This window comes from Notolepis coatsorum, assembly GCF_963971535.1.
Source record: "Notolepis coatsorum genome assembly, chromosome: 16".
Classification (NCBI taxonomy): domain Eukaryota; kingdom Metazoa; phylum Chordata; class Actinopteri; order Aulopiformes; family Paralepididae; genus Notolepis; species Notolepis coatsorum.
In genome coordinates, this window is record NC_140180.1 from 67,220,918 (window position 1) to 67,243,679 (window position 22,762).

General features: G+C 43.7%; 1 protein-coding gene across 1 annotated transcript in view; it reads right to left on the reverse strand.

Moving 5' to 3' along the window:
- Positions 1–22,762, reverse strand: part of LOC311242999 (uncharacterized protein) — a gene marked incomplete at its 3' end in the record, with an annotated part of 137,006 nt that overhangs the window by 98,745 nt on the left and 15,499 nt on the right. The window lies entirely within an intron of this gene.

The following is a 22,762-nucleotide window of genomic DNA, read 5'->3' on the forward strand; positions in this document are numbered from 1 at the left end:
TAGACATCTAATGAATTAATAAATAATTGATTGCTAAGAGTCCATGTCATTTTCCCTCAGCACCTAAATAACATTTCAGACTGACAAATCCATACAACGACTAGGCAAAACCCATTCTCTAAGTCAGTGGTTCTCAACTGGTCTAGCCTCGGGACCCAACATTTTCCTTAGTCATTAAGTCACGACCCAAAATTTTTAACCACTATGATTTATGTAAAAAGAAAATGCAGTAATACGCAATCTTTCAAAACATGAAATAAACACAAAAAAGTGCAACTATTGCTAAAAACCCAATGAAATAAAATAATAATAAATAATATATGCTTCTTAGCAGATTTCTTAGCTTAAAGGTGCTATGCATTATAAATGTCATTTTTCAGTCTCTAGCATTGTATTATAGTAATAGGAGTTCGTATCAATGTGTTTTTGGGCCTAAATACTATATTGGCGAATTCCTCAGCTACAGCCCATCCCCTCTTTGCCTCTAGTAAATCAGGTCATGTTGATTTGACGACCTGGTGCACGTCACAGGGCGCTGTTTATAGCGCACGGTGATGTGATTGGCTCTGTGGTTTTAGTAATGCCCGCCTCCATTCTTGCTACCTGCAGGGTGGAAGGCTTGTCCAGAAGATCACTAATCAGCTGAAGCCTGATGCGGTTCCCTCGGTCTTCGACAGACAGACCGGCGTTAGCTCTCGGGACTCGGGAGCGATCGCTAGCTACTTAGCACCAGCCGGGGCCGGCGTTAGCAACCGGGAGCGTCGTTGAGCATTCAGCCTGCTGGCTACCTAGATCCACTTCAACCAGCGTCGCGGAGCATTCAGCCTGCTGGCTACACAGCTTGTCGGTGTGCTAATAGCCTCTGCAAGCTAACGGTAGCTGGCTCCAGGCTATTAGCACATCGACAAGCTGCTGGAGCTCCCGACGCTCGGCTGGTTGAAGTGGATCTAGGTAGCCAGCAGGCTGAATGCTCCGCGACGCTCCCGGTTGCTATCATGTGCAGGTCCTCTTCTCAGACCTGTGTGGCAAAGCACTGCACACGCATCATGCAAGCTACACATCGCTGCATGTTGATCAATGGTGGCCCACTCGGTGCATCACAGTGGGCTACTATTGTGCTAACAACAACCGCGGTGTCCGGCTTGTCGGCCGGCATGAGTGCTCGATTTGGGGTGGTTCTCTCCTCCTTGTGTGCCCCCGTTCTCGCGGGTGTCCTGCCGGGGAGCTTGTGGACGCGACAACAGCGGCGGCCGTAGCGTTAGTTAGCTCATAGCTATTGTGTACCACTAGCGTTACGGCGGGCTCGAGCACCCTACGGCTGCCGCCGTTGTCGCGTCCATGGGCTCCCCGGCAGGGTACCCGTGGGGACGGGGGTGTACAGAGAGGAGAGAACCATTTTGTGTCGGGCGTGCATGCCGGCCAGCGAGCCGGACGTCGGGATATGTTAGCACAATAGCTACCAAGCTAAGCTATGTTAGCTTCTAACGGTGTATACACAATATGTACAACGACACAATGATTTACATTATTACAAATATGGTAACGTGGTTGTGGCTTTTACAAATAGTGGTAACATATATATAGATAGACAGTACTGCTACATCTCTATATTTATGACATACCATATTTGTATGTAACCTGAAACCTAATATCTGACGGGGAGATGGGCGGAGCTATTTGGTGGGTGGCTGTCACTCAAAGCATTCTGCTAGTATGGTTGGAGCCAAGCCAATAATAGCCTGCTTTCATGAGGCTGAAAAATGCTGGTTTTGAGTACAAGATTAGAAATATAAAACAATGATTATTTTTGGAATAAAAATTACAGATGTGTTACATAGACTCACAGGAAGTGTGTAAAGTTGCCCAAATAGTGCTAGGAATAGCAGTGCATAACCCCTTTAACATAACAGACCTACAGTAAGTTTGGGGGAACTAATGGGATAACTGGGGTTGCAACAAAAGTGTAACTAGGGCTAAAAACACAATAAAATAAAATAATAATAATAATAATAATAATAATAATAATAATAATAATAATAATAATAATAATAATAATAATAATAATAATAATAATAATAATAATAATAATAATAATAATAATAAATAATATATCCTTCTTAGCAGACTTCTTAGCTTAACATCCCAGGGAACTAATGGGATAACTGGGGATGTTGTTTGCTCCTGACAAGAGTCTCAAAGTCTGGGGTGATGGTAGACAAAGCAACTCTGAGGTCATGCTCAATGTCCAATCTGTTCCTCTGCTTTGTCTTCAGCTGGACCAGAGCTGAGAAGCCACTTTCACAATGATAGGTAGTGCAAAAAAAAAATTAAATAAAAATATATATATTATTATTATTTTACACACATCCCACATCCCACTCAAAATGGCCCCGCGACCCACTTTTGGGTCACAACCCACCAGTTGAGAAACACTGCTCTAAGTGGACCACAAGGAAGTAGAGTGGCGTTAAGGAGTAAGGGTATGTCCCAAAATGTTCCAATGTCCTTTCCTACCCTCTCTCTCTTCTACCACTCATCTCCTACCAAAGATGCTATATGGAAGAGGGGACACGGACATCATATGCTGTAAGATACAGCATATGAGTAGTAAAAAAAAATTTAATCAAAATTTTTTTTAAATAAAAGCATTTCCACTCAGCCAGTGCTATTGTGCTATGTGCCAAACTCCCATCTCCCACTGGGTGATTTAGCGTCCTATATATTAGCCTCCCTTACCAGGAAGTAACATAGGAGATGAGGGAAGGAAGGAGAAATGACAGAGGGAGGTCAAGTCACCAGTAAGTCACCCAGTGGGAGATGGGGGTGTGGAACAGGCTCAGATTGTGCTGGTGAAACGTTCAGAGACCAAATCAATGGAAATGCAAGACATATTATAACTGTGCAGCATGTGTGATACATACATTTACACACAGACGGGAGTGACATCTCCTCCACAGACAACACATGTCTGTCTAACTGGTCTGATAAGATGGTTCAGGACAACACATGTCATACGGTTATCCTATAACCATAGTTATACGAGTATAGCAAGCGCTCTGCACTCTAGTGGAACTATCCCTTTATCCAATCTAACACTGAATAATTTTTCTCCACATGTACACACCCATCCGCCTGGCCACACCCACACCCGCTCCTCTACATAAGCGGGGTTGTGGCCACACTAACAGCTCCTTCCCAAGTCTTTCACCACCGAAGGTGAAGACCACGGGGTCCTCAGTGAGTCAGTGCAGACCAGAGCGCTCGCTATACTCATAACTATGGTTATAGGATAACCGTATGTTATATTATCGTATAGCTTACGCTCTGCACTCTAGTGGAACACAGGAGCTGAGCAGAGCGGAAGCTCAACAAATGTACCCGCTGAGGCCCCCCACAACCATCAGAACCGGAGAGGACCCGAGCCCCTGGACCCCCCTAGAGGGGGACAGGAGGGAATCGGATCAGACTGTGCGAAGAGGGTTTAGCACCTCAACGCACAGGGTGAGCAGATCGTGGGACTTACCTTCACACAGAAGGACCCGCGACCACTCAGGCGCGCATCCCACATGCCACTAGGGAACGAACGGGAAGAAAAAAAAACTTTACAGCCCCCAACATCACGGGGTCAAAGGTCAAGAACCCAACCCTGTGGCAAGGCCGTAGCAGTGGAGCGCGGAGGAGGACCCAGTCCCAGGAACAGCCTGAGGTCCAGGACCCCCCGAAAAAAAGGGGGCCCGTGGGGCCAACGATGCCGCAGCATTGAGACCCCACCACACGGTCACTGGTGACAACACCCCCCACATCACCAGCGTAAGGGACAGGGCCCAATCCAAGAGCAATTCCCCCCTACAGCACGCCGCCCTGAAGCACTCCACAGAGGCTACACCCCCACAATACTGTGGGGCCAGTCGGCGCACCGGGGAGAAAACCCCCAAGAGGTTGATCCCTCAATCCCGGCAACAGGCCAAAGAGCATAACTCAACCTGTGCCCGGAGCACTGCGGACTAGACAGGCGTCTAAGGGGTCTACTGTGAAAACAGCACACCGGCGGAAGGGGCGTTCGGTATGCTGTGCACCATGTAGCAACCTCCACAAACCCGACCCCTTAGAGAGGTCGAGGTCCAAGAGAAGGCTGACATGATTGGCAGACGTCATGAAAAGTGCGGGGGCACACTCGCAGGCAGAAGGGGTCAAGCCCGGCCTAAACCCGAGAGTCGACTCTGCTACCAACACACCGGGGAATCAACCACCCCCCTATGTTTAGTTTAACAGGAGGCGGTTGTTCCCTTAACCCCCCCAAGAAAAAAACTCTGAAACACAACTGCGCGTATACACCGGCTATACAGGCAGTACAAGTGTTTCAGTTTTCAAAAACGGGTTAACCCAGGCCAACAGGTCGACGAGAACGAGTCCAGACCGGGACGTACACAGGGATGCCAGAGGGATTCAATAGAAACCTCCTCGACAGCCCCCTCCCAGCCCTGCCGAGCAGGGGAAGGGAGGGGCGAAAACGAATGAGAAGGACCAGGCCCCTTAGCACAGCGCAAGGTACAACACAATATGGACCAAGCACACTGCGAAGGATAACTCGTAGTGACATACCTACGACACACACATCCACACATCAATCCCCGCGACGCCCGGGCCGACCCGGCATTTTCCCCCCGGAAAAGCACAAAGTCCTTCAGGGTACCAGAACAACAGATCTGCGCCCCGGCGGACAATGGGTTAACTGACCTGGTCCGGCGCGACCAGAACCAGTCCCGTGTCCTAGTCACGCCGCCATCCCCAGTCCTAAGAGGGCGGTAGGTACGCGTGTCGATCCAAAACATCACAGAGGGCGCCACCAAGAGGGTCAAAACACGAACGCACCGTACCCGGTGGCCCACCCCATGGGCGTGAGACCCCTCCACCAATGCTTTGATCTACTCAGTCATCTCCCCCCAGAGATGAGCGTGAGTCGTCGAGACTAACCTAGTACACTAGCGCTCGGAAGAGAGAAAATCTCCATCTCAGTCGCTCGTATAAAAAAATGCAGTTTTTATAAATGAGCAACCAAGGTGCGCCAGCCCATGCGTGGTTCCACACTGAAAGCACCCAGGGCCAGCGCCATGTACACATCAAGACCCAAAACACATCAATGGTAATTCTAACAAGAAACCAGATAACGTTCCCTCGACGCCGCCTGGGACGAGCGGCAGGAAGCTGGCCAAAAAGACACAGATATGGGTCCCATATGACGCGTCTGAGGGAAAAAACCCTGTCCGCTCTGTATAAAAGAGGGGAGACAGGAAACCCCCAGAGAGACCTCCCACGTGAGTAATAATTGAAAAGATATATGTAAACATTGAGCCACGTGATCAAAAGCTCAACACATATGCAAATAGAGAGCAGAGCAGAAAACAAACAGTTTCCAACACACCGCATCACCCAATCTTGACAATGACAGTGGTCCACAATATGGAGCCTGAAAAAAACTCACGGAAGTCTCATGACCAATAGAAACACGCCCAGTGACGTATTCTATGGCCGGGGAAATTCCGTGACCATGGCCGGGGAAATTCCGTGACCAATCAGTAAAAAGGGGGGAGGGGTTTATCAGTTCACCCCCCATGACCCGGATACGATGAAAATAACAAGCAGCGCATGATACCAATTATCTAGCATGCTACATGAAAAAGCGTATATACTCTAGGATAAGCTCAACCATTGCACGCCAGCCAGACAATAAACTCGTTTGTGTAAAAAACAGGTTTTTATACAAGGCTTTAGGCTCATGTGTGAACACGCCACACGTGTTTTCATACTTCACCAAGTAAAGAAAAAACAACAGACGTTAAAGAGAGGGTCAAAGAACTCGGTACAAGCTATATGTGATTACTTCTGCAGGCTAACACTCTAACCTAGTTGTGGACTCTATGCCATGTTTCCCAAACGTAACAGAATACACACAACCCCCTCAGATAAAAACGGTAAAGTTCACTCTTACTAATGCAAGAAGAACACCGTTTTCTTCATGATGAAGTCTTTCGACCGAGTGCTAGCCACAGGCCTTGCTAAGCACACATGTATAGCAAAAGAAAACTGTCCTACTCCCTAAGCAAACACACAACCCCACAGCTAGGTGAGGGTTATACATCGTAGGGCTGGGCGATATGGAAAAAAATCATATCGCGATAACGATATGATAATGTTATCATATTTCTCGATATCGATAATTATCGAAATTGTTATAAGTATAAAGAAATTTAAAACAACAGATGTATGTTTATTTTGCAGCAATTCTTTGTCATTGCCGCCATCTTTAGTGTTACATCCCCTCACACTCCAGTTCTCAGGCTGCAGCTGGTTTAAAAGCAAAAGTAAACCGGCTTCTCTGCTGGCTGTGGCTCCAGGGGAGTTGAACAGTTCTGGCTCTGCTAGTTTATTTTCGATCTTTTGGCGGACAAACCACCGCACATGTGCACCGTGACTGGAGTCTAGTTCTGCTAGCACACATAGCCTACTGTGTACCAGTGATGCCACAGATTACTTGTAAAAGTAATCCGATTACTGATTACTGATTACTCCTTTAAAAAGTAATCCAAGTTACTTTACTGATTACTTGATTATAATAACTTTTTATTTATTTTTTGATTATCAGAGTAATTTAGTTACTTTGAAAGTAACTAGGTTACGAAGTCGTCGTCGTTCCCCCAACAGTTTTTTTTTAAACGCTTTATTGAAAGTGCATACATTTTTTTTACTTGTTTCTCTGCACATAAGGTAAATTGTTAAACTAGTGCTTCAGCTTCTGTACCATTAAGTATGGTAAAGCAACAGTCTATGATGCTCACAGCATTAGAGCAGCCAGCCAGTGGTTTTACAAAACCAGTGTATCACATCTAACAAATGCAGGCTGAACTATTCAATTATATCAACTGTAACTATTAAATTGTTTTTATAAATGTCTCTCTATAAACATACAATCAGTCTCTCTTTAACATGTAAATTTAACTGTAAATCTGGCAAATAAGAGCTTTTGCTCTGCCACCATCAAATATACATTAATCAAAAGGGAAAGAAACAATCTCTCTCTTTTGCTGTTTGGCTGGCCTCCGAGTCCTCCTGTACCTAGTCGAAGCGTCGGCTAGTGTTGTGATTCCAGATGCTTTCAATGCAATTGGATGTGCTGTTTTTAGCGGTAGACAGTATTTTGTTTCCTCCGCATATGAATGTTTTTTTCACCCGGCTTAGCTGACACAAACGTGAAGTAGTGACTGAGGCTACGTTTAGACGAGCGTTTTGGGGTGGAATTCTCCGTGCTGCAGACGAGGCTGTAACGACGGAGCCCTGCTGTCACACGATTGGCGCATATGTCACATGACGTGCTGTGAAGACCCGCCCTACTCTGCCTCTGATTCGCAGACTGTGGATGGGGAATGTGATTGGACCAAAGCAGAGTCACTCACAGACAGAGGATCCAGTCACGCCGCGGGACACATTGTGTATTTAACCCTTTCACTGCCACACGACGTCACTCCCAAATAAGAAAAACAGCTCAAAATGTATTTTTGACTGTCGAAAACGAAATAAAATACTGCATTCCGCCTGCATTATGAATTTATGATGAGATAGTAACGAAATAGTAACGCACAGCCACTTGGACAAGTAACTGCAATCAGATTACTGGCTTTTAAAGATTAACACGTTAGATTACTATTTTCGGGGAAAAGTAATCAGATTACAATAACGCGTTACTTAGTAACGCGTTACTGGCATCACTGCTGTGTACAGACGGTTTCAAACTGTATTTTAAATTAGAAAGCAAACAAAATAAATGGACAAGAGAAAAATAAATCTCAATTTGGTCAGTATTGTCATTTGGACAAGCAAAGCCATTACTTTAAGTTGCAGGCAAGAAAGACAAGTCTGTCCACTGTCTCTGTTTTAAAACTGCCCTGTTGCAGGTCACACATTTTATTTTATTTTTAAATTTAAAAAATAAAAAAAATAAAAGTTTTCGATTTTTTTTTCATTTCGATATTCGATATCGATTATTAAAATATATCGCGATATTTATCGTTATCGTTATATCGCCCAGCCCCAATACATCGTATCCCCAATATATAGTGAATAAACACACATTTTGTGACAAAACAGTCAGTCACCAGGAGGGACTTTTTTATTTAATAACAAAATCACATGTTGGGGGGGGGGGGGGGTAAACAGGGGAGTCACTAGCGGCGCAAGGAGACGCAACACTCCCTGCCACTCCCCGAGGGGGAGAGTGATACGTCTCTACTGGGGCTTCAAACAAGAGAGCTTGCGCCCCCTCCATGTAATCCTCAGTCTCCATCGGAAATGGAGAAGAGGCAAGAGAACTCTCGTCCGGCTCCAGCGCAACACTAAAGCCAGGCCGTTCGCCCTTGCTGCTCGCCGCCTTACGACGAGAGCGAGCCGAGGCGAAGAGTCTGCGACGCAAATCCCCGGCCACCAGAGGAGCTGTCCACTGGCGGGGGAACCAGGGCCGGAACCAGGCCATCTCACAGGAGATGGAGGCTCAACGGCCCCTCGGCGAGGCAAACTCACCACCGGGCGCCGCCCAGGCGTATCTGGCTGCCACGACCGCGGAGCCAGAGACGCCCCACGACGCACAGAGGACGCGGCGATAGTGAAGCACTGGTGGAGGGTGACGTTGCGAGCGGCTAGACCCTCCGACGGTGAAAACATTATCTCTTCGTTTTTTTCGTTAAATTGCGAGAGAGAAAAAAACAGATACAATGTCAACGTAGCTCCTTTCCAACAACTATTTCGGCACTAAACTCAAAGTGGTGTATACAGTCACTTTACGATGGTGAAAATAGGGAAGGAGCTGTTAGTGTGGCCATGACCCCGCTTATGTAGAGGAGTGGATGTGGGTGTGGCCAGGTGGATGGGTGTGTACATGTGGAGAAAAATTATTCAGTGTTAGATTGGATAAAGGGATAGTTCCATTAGAGTGCAGAGCGTAAGATGTGGTTCAGGACAACATGTCTGTCTAACTGGTCTGATAAGATGTGGTTCAGGACAAAACAGAAACAGGAAATAATGTGGACAGAAAAGGGGTCATATGATGGAAAAGGTCATATGGATTTGTCAGTCTGAAGTGTTATTTAGGTTCTGGGGAAAATACATCGATACTCCTTGCCATTTGGCCAGGGTTTGAAGTCTTCAGATTAACAAACTGTGAAGAATTATTGCATGTTGTGATGTCACAAAGGTACCAAAAGCAATAAATTAACTTTAACCTCTTAAACATCAGACGCCAAAAAGGACGTTTTGATCCTTTGATCTTTTTCCTTTGATCCCCATTCTATACACTCGGCCGGAGCTCCCTAAGCCTCCCTGGCTCATCCAATAGTATCCAGCTGCAGAGCGGCGCTCTCAGGTCCTCAGGACCGGCTCTGAGGACCGCTCAGCAGCACCACCCACCAAATGGCTGAATTGCCAATGGCTGAATTGGAATATTGCACTGTGCGGGCACAGCTGTGAAATCCACGCGAGGCCAGAGGATGTACATACTGTACGAGTAAATTAACTATACTTTTGCTCACACAATATCTTGAATGAATGCATTTATTTATTTCAAACATAAATTGAAAATAAATAATAATAAAAAACAAGTAATAAACAGATTAAAAAACAAACAAGGAGTAGGATGAAGTGTAAACATATGTATTCCTCCTACCCCCTTGATTGATTGAAAACTTTATTAACAGATTGCAGAATGGGTACAATACAGTAAAGCTCAATACACACAATTGTTAAGGGGATGCAGACCAGAGAAAGACTTTCGTCTTGTTTACATCAGGGTCCCCCATTTTCAATTCATCATAACATATGACATACATGACATACAGATACAGTACTATTCAGTATACCTTCACACTCTATTATCTTATGCAACTCATTCACTCCACAAACTGAAATATACATACATTGTTGAATGAACAGCCTGTTTCTTGAAGTTAGACTCTCCTCTAAATTGTAACCCCCCTCTCTATAACAGAATTTTTGGATGTTACCCGGGAGTGAATTGTTTCGTGCTTTAAACATGATTTGTGCAGTCTTAAATTCAGCCAGGTCCCTGAGTTTCATGGCATGCGATTTAAAAAATGTTGTTTGTGTGTTCCAGATATCCTCAGGGGAGGAAATTAGGCCATTTTACTCACCAAATGAGTATTTTCTATGTTTGGCGAGTGATTCATGAAGACCACTCGCCACACTGGCGAGTAAAGAAAACAAAACAAAAAAGGATCGGTTCTAGGGCTGCAACTAACGATTATTTTGGTAGTCGACTAATCTGTCGATTATTTTTTCGATTATTTCTGTCACACCCTCCATCTCTGCTTCCTGTGGGCGCGGCTCCTTTTCCGGGCTCTTAGCAGACATCTTAGCTTAACATAACAGACCGACGGTAAGTTTGGGGGAACTAATGGGATAACTGGGGTTGCAACAAAAGTACAACTAGGGCTAAAAACGCAATGAAATAAAATAATAATAATAATAATAATAATAATAATAATAATAATAATAATAATAATAATAATAATAATAATAATAATAATAATATATCCTTCTTAGCAGACTTCTTAGCTTAACATCCCAAGGAACTAATGGGATAACTGGGGATGTTGTTTGCTCCTGACAAGAGTCTCAAAGTCTGGGGTGATGGTAGACAAAGCAACTCTGAGGTCATGCTCAATGTCCAATCTGTTCCTCTGCTTTGTCTTCAGCTGGACGAGAGCTGAGAAGCCACTTTCACAAAGATAGGTAGTGCAAAAAAAAAACATATTAAAAAAATACAAATAAAAAAAAATTTGACACAGACGCAAATATTTGGCACCGACAAGTTTTTATGATCGACGTTGTCGATTATGTCGACTAATCGTTGCAGCCCTAATCGGTTCATATTGCGATACTCTTATTTTGAAAATCCGGCTAGTCGTATCCGCCCGCGCCCAGTAGTGTGAAACTCCATGTAGACATTACAGCAGAACAGCGCTACAGAGCGTCTATTTTGCGACCCGATATAAGTCTGTGCAGTTTTTTCCCGAAACGGGTCAAATGCATCTAACATGCTTTGCATCGTCGCCATTCCTTTATGCCCACATCGTGCTTAATATCTAAATTAACGTTACGTTAGCTGCTTACGCTAACTAAGCTAAGCAGCTAACCCTGAGAGAGAACAGGAGACGGAGAGGGGAAGGAGGAGGGGCGGGGGCAGTCTACCTTTCTGTGTGGGGACTGGGGGAGGGGCATTGTGTGTGTGTGTGTGTTTGAAAAGACCAGATGAGGTCAGAGTATTATATTGATACAGGGGCGGCGCTTCAAGGGGGGCTGTAGGGGCGAGGCTCCCCGGGCCCGCGACGGTCGGGACCCAATGGGGGGCCCGGGCCCGTCGCCGAGGCAGCAGGCTCCGCCCCCGAGATATCCCGGCGGGCCCCACCACTGAGTGCACTGACGTTTGTGGTCATATTAGGTATAATAAAGCATTGTAGCCTATAATATGAGTTGAACTTGTGCTGCTATTTTCATACTCACATTTAACATTAAAACAAACAAAAAAGTGAATCCAAATGTATTTTGGGTAAAATCGTCATCACGTAAACCAACGTCATCATCAATCACTCGTCATTCAACAGAGCACTGCCACTGCCTAAGCATGAGCAGTACTTATAAACACAAGAGTGGAGCGACAAAACGCAAAGAAAAGGAGAAAAAGGACAAGGGAAAAGCTAAATTGTCCAAGTTGGATGGATATTTTGTTCGCCCTACTCCTCCTCCTGCGGGAGATGAACCTGAAGTTGCCCGCCGTGTTTCATCCCCGAGGCCCGGCCCGCCAACAGCGTTAGTGGGAGTGACGAGCCAGATTTACAGGTAGGCTACAATCACGGACACACACTCAACAAGAAAATGTGAGTTTGTGGTAAATGTTGATATCAGGTTGTTGTTACTTCGTGTAGCTCAGCCGCCTAGCTTATTTCCTTCTCTGTCTCTCGGCTATCTGTAGTGATGATGGCAATAGGGACGAGTCAGCAGCCGGCTAGCTGCTCGGGAGAGCCAGGCCTGACGCCTGACCAGCCACACCCCTCCCCCACCGGCTCCTTACCTGCTGCGGCGCAAGGTGAAGAAGTACCGTCGGAGTCGGACACTGGAAATGAAACCAGCAACAGGTCTCCTCCTCACACTACGGGTGAAACTACCACGGATCATGATGCGTCCTCTGAGTCCTGCAATTATCCTCTGGGGCGTTTTCCGACTGATCGGGCAAACTACTTGGAAAACATTGAGGATACCAATATCAAAAGGTATATCCTGGCCAGCTGTTGGCTCTTTCAGAACCTGTTTCAGGGAACAGATACAAAAACTGAAATCTATTGCAGATCTCGTAAAAATGCTCATTCAAGTCAAGTCAAGTCAAGAGTTTTAATTGTCACGGCATACAAGTATACAGGGGAGGAAATTAGGCCACTTTACTCGCCAAATGCGAGTATTTTTTACGTTTGGCGAGTGATTCATGAAGAGCACTCGCCAGTCTGGCGAGTACTAGTAATTACAAAACAAAACAAAAAAATCATTCTGCAATCTTCTGATTCGCTCACTGGCACAAGCCGAACTCTGACTCCCCCCTTGATTCTTCCCATTTGTGCCTCATAATAATCCGACCATAACCAATGAACATCATCGTTGTACAGATGCGCTCTAAGCTCCTCCAATGAACACTCGTTTTCTAGAAGATGTCGCGCATCTAGGGGAAGTGGACAGACCACTGCGCGCAGACCTACAAACTCCTGTCACCGGCTTGACAACGTAGACACACTTAGACAAAAACACATTGTGGATGAAAATAATTGCATGTAGAGTCGTCGCTTTCGGATATCAGTGCGGTCTGACATGGGGACGAACAACAGCACACGACGTTCTCCTTCGAGTCGGATGAGAATGACAAGTGGACGTGAGGCTAACCAGCATTAGCCGGCTAGCTACCTAGCATCAAGCTACCATAACGCGCATTCAACATAGTGGACTATACTGAGCGGCTTTGCTTAAATGCAGCCGAGTGACATTTTATTATTACCGGGTTTCCCCCCATATCACCACTCGCCCATATGCCCTTCACAACGGTGATGTTGTCATACTTGGCATTCAGAATACACCTGCTGAACCCCTAGCGTTGTCAACTTGTCATGAGATTCGGTTCCAATGTATTGTCATCATACAGCACAAGTACAGTACAACCAGAATACGTTTGGTATCCAACCAGAGTGCAAATGTAACAAGTCAAGTTGTTTTATTTAGCTATTACATTACAGTGAAATGCTTGGTTCTTTCACTGCCCAACTCAGTCCAACCTAGACCAGCCCAACCTAGTCCAGCCCAGCCCAGCATCTTTCACTGCCTAGTTCAGCCCAACCCAGTCCAGAATAGTTCCCTCTTTCATGTTAATATGTGATATCCTAATATTTTGAAGAGTAGAGACAGTGTGATTAATACATGTTGTATGCTAATATTGTGAAGAGTAGAGACTGTTATTAATGTTTTATGCTAATAAATATTTTAAAGAGTAGAGACACGGTGTGATTTTTACTATGATTGAAAATCAATTTAGACGAAGACATACAAAGAAGTAATTATCACAATTAGCGATTTTCTTTGGCTGGTAAAAAATCAGTTTGTCTGGTAAAAAAAATCAGATACTCGCCAGTTGGCTGGTAAGCCAAAAAGTTAGTTTCCTCCCCTGCAAGTATACAATGAAATGCGGGTGGTCTTGCCCGCAACGATGTGCAATACAGTGGTACAACATATAATAGAATCCAATAAAAAACAACATTGTGCAATTAACAGGTAACATGGTGTGACATCTCGGTATCTGTACATAGTTATTTACAGAGCATATAGGACATGCTAGGTAGCTTTGGTAGTGCAATACACTGTTCCTGTTATTCTAATTTAAAGTGGCCTTTCCTTTTGGCCATAAGCGTGCGTGTGTGCGGCATGAGTGTGTGCCCGCTCATGTTAAAGTGTTAAGTGGCTGCTAGTGTGTGAGCGTGCACAGCGTGCGTGTCGTGTGTGTGTTCATGTGTGCTTGTGTGTGGATAGTTCAGTGTTCTGTGGCACTCAATGTTCATTGTTCAGGGCTCTGATGGCCTGGGGGAAGAAGCTGAGCCTAAGCCGCTCTGTCCTAGTAGCTGGGGTTCGCAGGCGTCTGCCTGACCTCAGCAGCTGGAACAGGCTCATTGTTTCCAACCCAGCAGTAACCTCTACATTTAGTGAGGTTTGCACAGCCTTGATCTTATTTCTGACTCTTCCTGTCACCGTGGCAACCGCCGAGCGCTCTTTCTCCAAATTAAAACTCATCAAAAACTATTTGAGGAGCACGATGGGACAGGAGAGACTGAATGGACTGGCCTTGCTGTCCATCGAAAGTGACAGAGCCAAGAAATTGGACATAGAGCGGATTGTGGACGAGTTCGCGGAGCGCAAGGCTCGCAGAGTAGCCTTCAAGTAGTGGTGAGTACACTTTATTTACTCCGTGCCTATTTTAATGTGTGGGGCCGCCGTGCCTATTTTAATGTGTGGGACCGCTGTGCCAATTTTAATGTGTGGGGCCGCCATGCCTATTTTAATGTGTGGGACCGCTGTGCCAATTTTAATGTGTGGGGCCGCCGTGCCTATTTTAATGTGTGGGACCGCTGTGCCAATTTTAATGTGTGGCCTGTGCCGATTTTAATGTGTGGAGCCGCTGTGACGATTTGACTATACTGCTCTGAGCTCTGGTGGTGGCTATCCATGGTGCTGAATGGTGTGTCAGAAATTTACGGTAGTCATTTTATTAGGCTATGTTTTCGTCCTTGTGGTTTGTTGGACTTTATATTATGTTATATCATTATCTGATACATATATTCGTTTCTATACACTTTGTAGAAACGAAATCTTAAATATTACACTTTTTCTTTAGTTACTTTTCTTTCAAACATTGTTTTAAATTGTTTAACACTTTGAGCGCCCGAGGTTAATGCTGTATTAGTCGCTTGAATGCCCAGGGCCGCTTCAATGTTAACATTAATATCGCCTAATCTATGTTTTAAATTATGTGTCTAATCTGCCCGTCGCTTATCAAAGACTCGTTTTCCAGTCAACATTGTCAAATCAGATTGTTTTTTCATCGCTTCATTTCCGTGTTCAACCATTCTGAAAAGCACTCGGTTTGACTGAAAAAACAACACATTCCATTATAATCACCTTTTACTGGAATATTCTAGAACGTTGTCATTTGTCTGCCTATTTATGAATAGTTTTCAAATAAACGCTAGATGATCGATAGTATACGTGTAGGCACGCACGCTCTGGGCGCGAGCCGAAAATCGATTATCCTATTTCCTGACGGGGCGCAGAGTGAAACAGCCTGGGGGACATATATGGGAAATGCTTATATCTCCGTGAAAACGAGTCCGATTATCCTTAGACTTGTAACATAGATTCCTTACCTGAGATCAGATGGTATCCAAATGGTTAATTCCAATTCCTGATCGCCATTCGAAAAAATCACTCATTTGATTGATCCATCGTGTATACAGTAAAACACATATTCCCCGTGGCACAGAGGCTCCAGAGTGAACTCTGGTAGACCCCGGTTACATGAGTGAGAAGTCAAATGTGGAGTGCGGGTTTTTTTTTCTCCATTCATTTTCATTGAGTCCAATCCAAAAGGGTGATTTACCATCTGGGAGACGATAGGGGGCGCTTTTTTCACATCTGAGCGCCTGGGGTGACTGGATCTCCAACGGTAGGGACGCTTGATGCAATATGATTTCAGATCACTAATAAAAAAAAATAATAATAATATTCTCGGGTTGGGCATTCAACCAGCGGGGGTAAACCCGAGAAATCTCGGGCGTGGCATTCAAAGTGTTAAAGAAGACGTGTCCGGCCCATGGGGACATTAGCGTGTGTTGTCGGGCCTTACAAATAAATTTGATTTTGATTTGATTATCAATAAGGTAAGATATCTGGAACACACAAACACAAAAAATTTTAAATCACATGGCATGAAACTCGGAGACCTGGCTGAATTTAAGACTGCACAAATCATGTTTAAAGCACGAAACAATTCACTCCCGGGTAACATCCAAAAATTCTGTGATAGAGAGGGGGGTTACAATTTAGAGGAGAGTCTAACTTCAATAAACAGGCTGTTCATTCAACAATGTATGTATATTTCAGTTTGTGGAGTGAATATGAGTTGCATAAGATAATAGAGTGTGAAGGGGGTAAGGAATACATACGTTTACACTTCATCCTACTCCTGCTTGTTTGTTTTTAACCCATTCTGCGCCGATGACGTGTTAACACGTCATTCTCCGCCATGCGTAATCTGCCAATGACGCCGTAAGGCGTCTTTGAGATCAATATTTCATATTTTCATCATGGTATTCATATTTCACCCACGGAGTCTTGGGTGATGCTGTCTGGGCCATCACAACTCTGCAACGCTTCAATACCGCCACCTCGTGGCCGATCGACGAGTTGCCAAACCGGAAGTGGCCGGAAGTGCTCGGTCCGTCCCCTATTTTCGTCCGGCCACTCGCTTATCGTCCCGCGGCTCAATACAGACACCGTCTATATGAATCTTTGCCATAACTCAATAATCAACATGTTTTGGACGTGTATTAGTAATATACAAACCGGAAATGGATCGCATCGATCAACATCCCATAATAGCGATCTTTTTGCTCCAGTGTGATCGCCCAACGCTACGAGGAGACTGGGGTGAGTTTCAGCGTTTTTCACTACCATTTTCGATACAAACTGCTCTGATCAATATATCACCCATACTACATGAATCATTTAACGTCAGTCATTGAATTATAAACGACCCCCCCCCCCCCCCCCTCCGTTCACCCGCAGATGACCAGTCATGACGTTTAGGACCATGTACAGTTGAAATTTTTAATATAACGTTGATCGGTATCAAACTGCATTTGATCATCTAATATATGCATTTAGGCCTATATCTCACATTCTATGAAATACTGCAGAAAACGATAAAAACATATTTATACTCTAGACGGTATTTTAGTATGAATGTGTGAATGAAAAAGTAAAACGTTCCTACATCCTGAACGATAGATAATTGATGTTGAATGGGCCATAGTAATGTCAATTTAGCAATACAATTTAAAAAGTTATAGCCCTGCAAAGAAGGTGAACATCGCCATAGACAAATAGTGCTGGCAGAGGATGGTTTAGGATGGATCAAAGTGGTGGCGGAGAATGGGTTAATCTGTTTATTACCTTTTTCTTTTATTATTTATTTTCAATTTATGTTCGAAATAAATAAACGCATTCATTCAAGATATCTGGCCTCGCGCGGATCTCACAGCTGTGCCCGCACAGTGCAATACTCCAATTCAGCCATTGGCAATCCAGCCATTGGGTGGGTGGCGCTGCTGAGCGGACCTCAGAGCCGGTCCTGAGGACCCGAGAGCGCCGCTCTGCGGCTCTGCAGCTGCATGCTTCTCGGCTCATCTGCCTACGTTACAATTGCAATGACTATTGAATCCTGCCAGGTGGCAGTATCGCCTATAGATATCTTAGAAATTAAGTAAAGTTAATAGTACTGCGTGTTAAGCATAACAGATTGATTGATTGATAAAACATTTGATTGAAACAGATTGCAGAATGGGTACAATACAGTACGGCTGTAATTACTGTAATGACAGTAATTGTTAAGGGGATGCAGACCAGAGAAAGACCTTCGTCTTGTTTACATTAGGGTCCCCCATTTTCAATTAATCATAACATTTATGACATACAAGATATACAGTAGTTTAAGAGACAGAGTTTCTAAAAGAGAGTATATACAGTTAATTTACTTCTGATTGATTGATTGATTGATTGATTGATTGATTGAAAACTTTATTAACAGGTTGCAGAATGGGTACAGTACAGCTCAATACATACAATTGTTAAGGGGATGCAGACCAGAGAAAGACTTTCGTCTTGTTTACATCAGGGTCCCCCATTTTCAATTCATCATAACATATGACATACATGACATACAGATACAGTACTGCTACATCTATACATTTATGACATACCAGATTTGCAAATACAGTACTGTTTGTGATACAAAAAGAGTCCAGAAAAGAGAGTATATACATTTGACGTAGAAACTGTACATTGGAGGAGGTTGGGTGGGTGGGGTGGGGGGGGACTGTACATTGGAGGTGGTTGGGAGGGTGGGGTGGGGGGGGGGGGGGGGGTTGGGTGGGGGACACTGTACAAGCAAAACTGTACATTGGAATATTGACAACCATACTTGGTCATTTACTGTACATTGGAGGGGGTTGGGTTAGGACATTTACGGGGCCAGTTTCGAATTGCAGTCTCCCGTAGGTGTTCTTTGAGAGTGTTTTTGAAAGTGGGTAGTGTTTCACATTCCTTTACAGCTTTGGGTAGGGCGTTCCACATTGATATGGCATAATTGCGAAACGTGTTTAGTCCCTTGTTTGAGCCGAATCTGGGTTTAACATGATTTGTGGAGCTCCCTCTGGTGTTGTGATCGTGGTATTCACTGACCTTTGGGAAGTATTTTGACATGTACATGGGTACCTTGGTCGTGTAGTGTATCTTGTAGACCAGGCCCATTGCAAGTTGCTGTACTCTGTCGTCTACTCTAAGCCATCCTAGGTTGTCAAAGTTGGCAGGGGTGAGGTGGGTTCTAGGAGTAAGGTCAAGCAGTAGTCTGACCAGTTTGTTTTGAGATGTTTGTAATTTTGTTTTTAGTGCCTTTGAGGTGCTTTGATACCATGAGGTGCAAGCATAGTCGTAGTACCCTTGAATGAGTGCTCCTGCCAGAGTCTTCAGGGTATTCTTGTTTACCAGTGAGGAGATCCGGTACAAGAATCGAGTTCGTTGGTTGACTTTTTTTATTACTTTGGATGCCATTTTGTCACAGGAAAGATTTGCCTCTAGGATGGAACCCAGGTAGGTAATTTCTTCTTTCCTAGTATATGTGTACGTGTGCACGCTGGTGCCGCACGCTGAAAATCGATTCTCTAATTTCCTGATCGCTCTTATAGTCAAACAGCCATATCACATTATAGGGGGAAAGCTTATATCTCTGTGAAAACGGGTCTGATTATCCTAAGACTGGTAAAATAGATTCCTTACCTGAGATCAGATGGTATCCAAATGGATTATTCCAATTCCTGATCGCTATTCCAAAAATCTATCCTTTTATTGATCCCACGCGTATACTGTAAAACACATAATCCCCGCTGCTCTGAGGGTCCAGCATGAAGCTGATCGCGCCCCGGTTACATGAGTGAGAAGTAAAATGTGGATTCAGTTTTTTTTTCTCATTAATTTTCATTGAGTCCAATCCAAAAGGGTGAATTACCATCTGGGAGACGATAGGGGGCGCTTTTTCACATCCGAGCGCCTGGGGTGGCTGATTTACCAACGGTAGACTCGGTTGATGAAATATGAATTCAGATCGCTAATTTAAAAAAAAAAAAAAAACGAATATTCTCGTTATGGGCATTCAACCCGCGGGTAAACTCGTGAAAACTCGGTTTGGGCATTCAAAGTGTTAATAGCGTCGAGAATATAAGTATGTTTTTTATCTTTTCTGCCGTCATTCCAAAAACAGTAGTTATAGGCCCTGAAGCATATGATAGATTATCGATTGGCGTTTCTTTCCTATACACGCTATATTAAAAAATTCAAATGTATATGATCGTTATACATTATGCTTCATCATGCGTGAAGGAAAGGGGGGGGGGTCGTTTATAATTCCTTGATCGTCAGTAGTATGGGTTGATATATTGATCAGATGGTTTGCAGTGAAATTAATAAACAATCGGGCTGAAAATAACGTTACTGTCCTCTTACCGTTAATGAGACTGGAGGAAAAAGATCCCAATTATTTGACGCCGATCTCCTACATCCATTTCCGGTTTGTATGGCGCAATAAACGCCGAAATCATATCGATTATTACGTTTAGAAAGCGCTCCAAATGCACTATAGTGTTTGTCTGGAGCCACGTAACAAGATATCACACATCAACAAATCAATCTTAACTATATTCACAGGACATACTTGACTCCTATAAGACTGAACAGAATGGGTCTTAAACAAGACTCAAAATGCTCCCAATGTACAAATGGAGACGAAGGGACATTTATGCACATGTATTGGGACTGCCCACCAGTTAAGGCATTCTGGAAAGATGTGACCCATCAATTATCAAAACTCGTATCTTGGAATATACCAGTACACCCCTCTGTATTACTATTGAATGATGTTTTTGAGTTTGCAGTAAATCCACAGCTAAAGAGATTGGTTTTATCGGGTATCACAGTAGCTAAAAAACTGATCGCATCACGCTGGTTTCAACCGGAAAAGATGTGCCGGAAGGTTTGGTTTCTTACATATCTCGATTTGATTTATCAAGAAATATCTACAGCAAGAATTCTGGGTCTCAACGAATCCAAAATGTCAATGTGGTTAGAAGTGGTGGAGAGAATAAAAGCTAGCTTATAATGGTAGTGTCTGGTTAGGAGTGAGGGATAATGGAGGTACTATCCAAGGAGGGGTCCGGGAGGGGGGGGTTCGAGCTGGAGCATATGTGTGTAGGGTTTTAGAAAATAGGTATTAGGGGTATATCCTGTATAAGGCATTGGTATAATTGGTAATTTCGTTGGATATACACTGTATACGGTAAAATATTATTATAGATTTTTTTTTTGTTTTCTGTTTCTGTACTTGCATGTCATTTTAGCCACCTTGATTGTTAGTTTCATTATGCATTGTGTGTTGAGTACTGACTTTTAATAATTTTTGTTTTGCAATAAAAAAAAAAAAAAAAAAAAAAAAACGGAGGGATTTCCTCGACGCACCGATTGGCACTTCCGGTTTTGGCGAGAGTGTAACTCGCCCGACCATCGACCAGGCGGCGGTATTGAGGCGTTGCAATCTCATACAGGGTCCCGCTGGAGTCCAGAGGTTGGCTGGATGAATTATGAATGCCATGGCGAAAAAATTTAATATTGATCCCAAAAATGGCGTAAGTCGTTCTTGGCGTTCAACGCATGGCGGGCAAAAACGGCGTAACTCGTTCTTGGCGCAGGATGTGTTAACAATTGTGTGTATTGAGCCGTACTGTATTGTACCCATTCTGCAATCTGTTAATAAAATGTTCATTCAATCATTCGGTCGATAATCGATAATCTAATAGATTCTAACATTATCAAATCGATGCAGTTGAATAGTCACATTAGGATCCATGCATCGTTACACCCCTACATATATTAGGTATATAAGAATTACAACAAGACATTCATTAACTCAATTAAAAATACAATTAGGCTTTTAACCCTCTAAAGCCGGGCGCAACACTATCTTGGATCAGTTTGTGATAAAGACTCGCTTTAATGTATCGGAATCGGGAGTTTGGCAGTGCGTGGAAGTAGTGTGAAGCATAGAATCTTTAAATATCTACCACAGATTGGTTGTTTTATCTGGACTGCATCTAATCCGCTGTATCCATCTATTTATCAAATATCTATGTATGTCACTATAGCCAATGGAAATGCTAGAAATGGTCATGTGGACTGGGAGAACCAAAGGAAAATTCCTATAGTTTCTCGTACAGTCCGCTCCACAGAATGGGCAGTCAGACGTTGGTTACGCCGTAGGATAGACCGATAGAGAAAAGCGCTTGTCTCTGGTTTTATAATAAAATGGCAAAAAGAGAAATGTATAATGTTCAGTGCAAACATGCATTATATATAATAATGGAAAGTAGAAAAAAACTGCTCCTTTACAGTTTATTATGCCACCTATGCAGCTCATTTATTTGTATCCATTTTCTGCCTTCTGCCACAAATGTATGTCTTAGTTATATTCATTCATTATCAATTTATTAAATTAGACATTGTTTTTTGTTCTGGCCCGCCATATAATGGCTTGGATACAATTTGGCCCGAGGCCAAACTTAATTGCCAACCCCTGCCTTACAGTACCCATGCAATTTTACACTTAGACTCCCTTCGATATGTCAGATGATTTCTGTACTTTTCACTACATGTTTTATTACTTCTTAAACTATCATATCAGTCCTTAAAATAATAGTTGCAAATATCGATAATAATCTAAAAGACATCATTAACACATTCGGGGCCATTTGGATCAGTCTAATCTCACTCTATAAGGCCAGCATATCATAATAAGGTTTCATTGTGCGTGAGGCTGTTTGTAGAACTAAATCTATACTTTATAGTATTGCTATCTGTCCATTCTCATTGTCAATTGACACTATAAACCGTCCCTTCAAAATGGCTTAAAGAAATAATTTTCTCATCAATACGTTCCCATTTTATAGCGTCTTATATATAAGCGTTATATGGGATTGGTGTGGTATATTTCCTGCAAAACGAGATACAGGCTGCTAAGCTAATAACGTTAAATGGAATGGCGTTTCGGCCCTACAGAAGCTAGAGCTAAAAATCAAAATGCATATGATCGATATAATGTTCCACCATGAATGCATGAAAGGGGGGGGGGGGGGGGGGGGGCGGGGTACGTCGTTTCTGATCAGGGGAGGAAATTAGGCCACTTTACTGGCCAAATGCTGGTATTTTTTACGTTTGGCTGGTAAAAAAAATCAGATACAAGCCAAAAAGTTAGTTTCCTCCCCTGCTGGCGAGTATACAAAAAAATAAAACATTC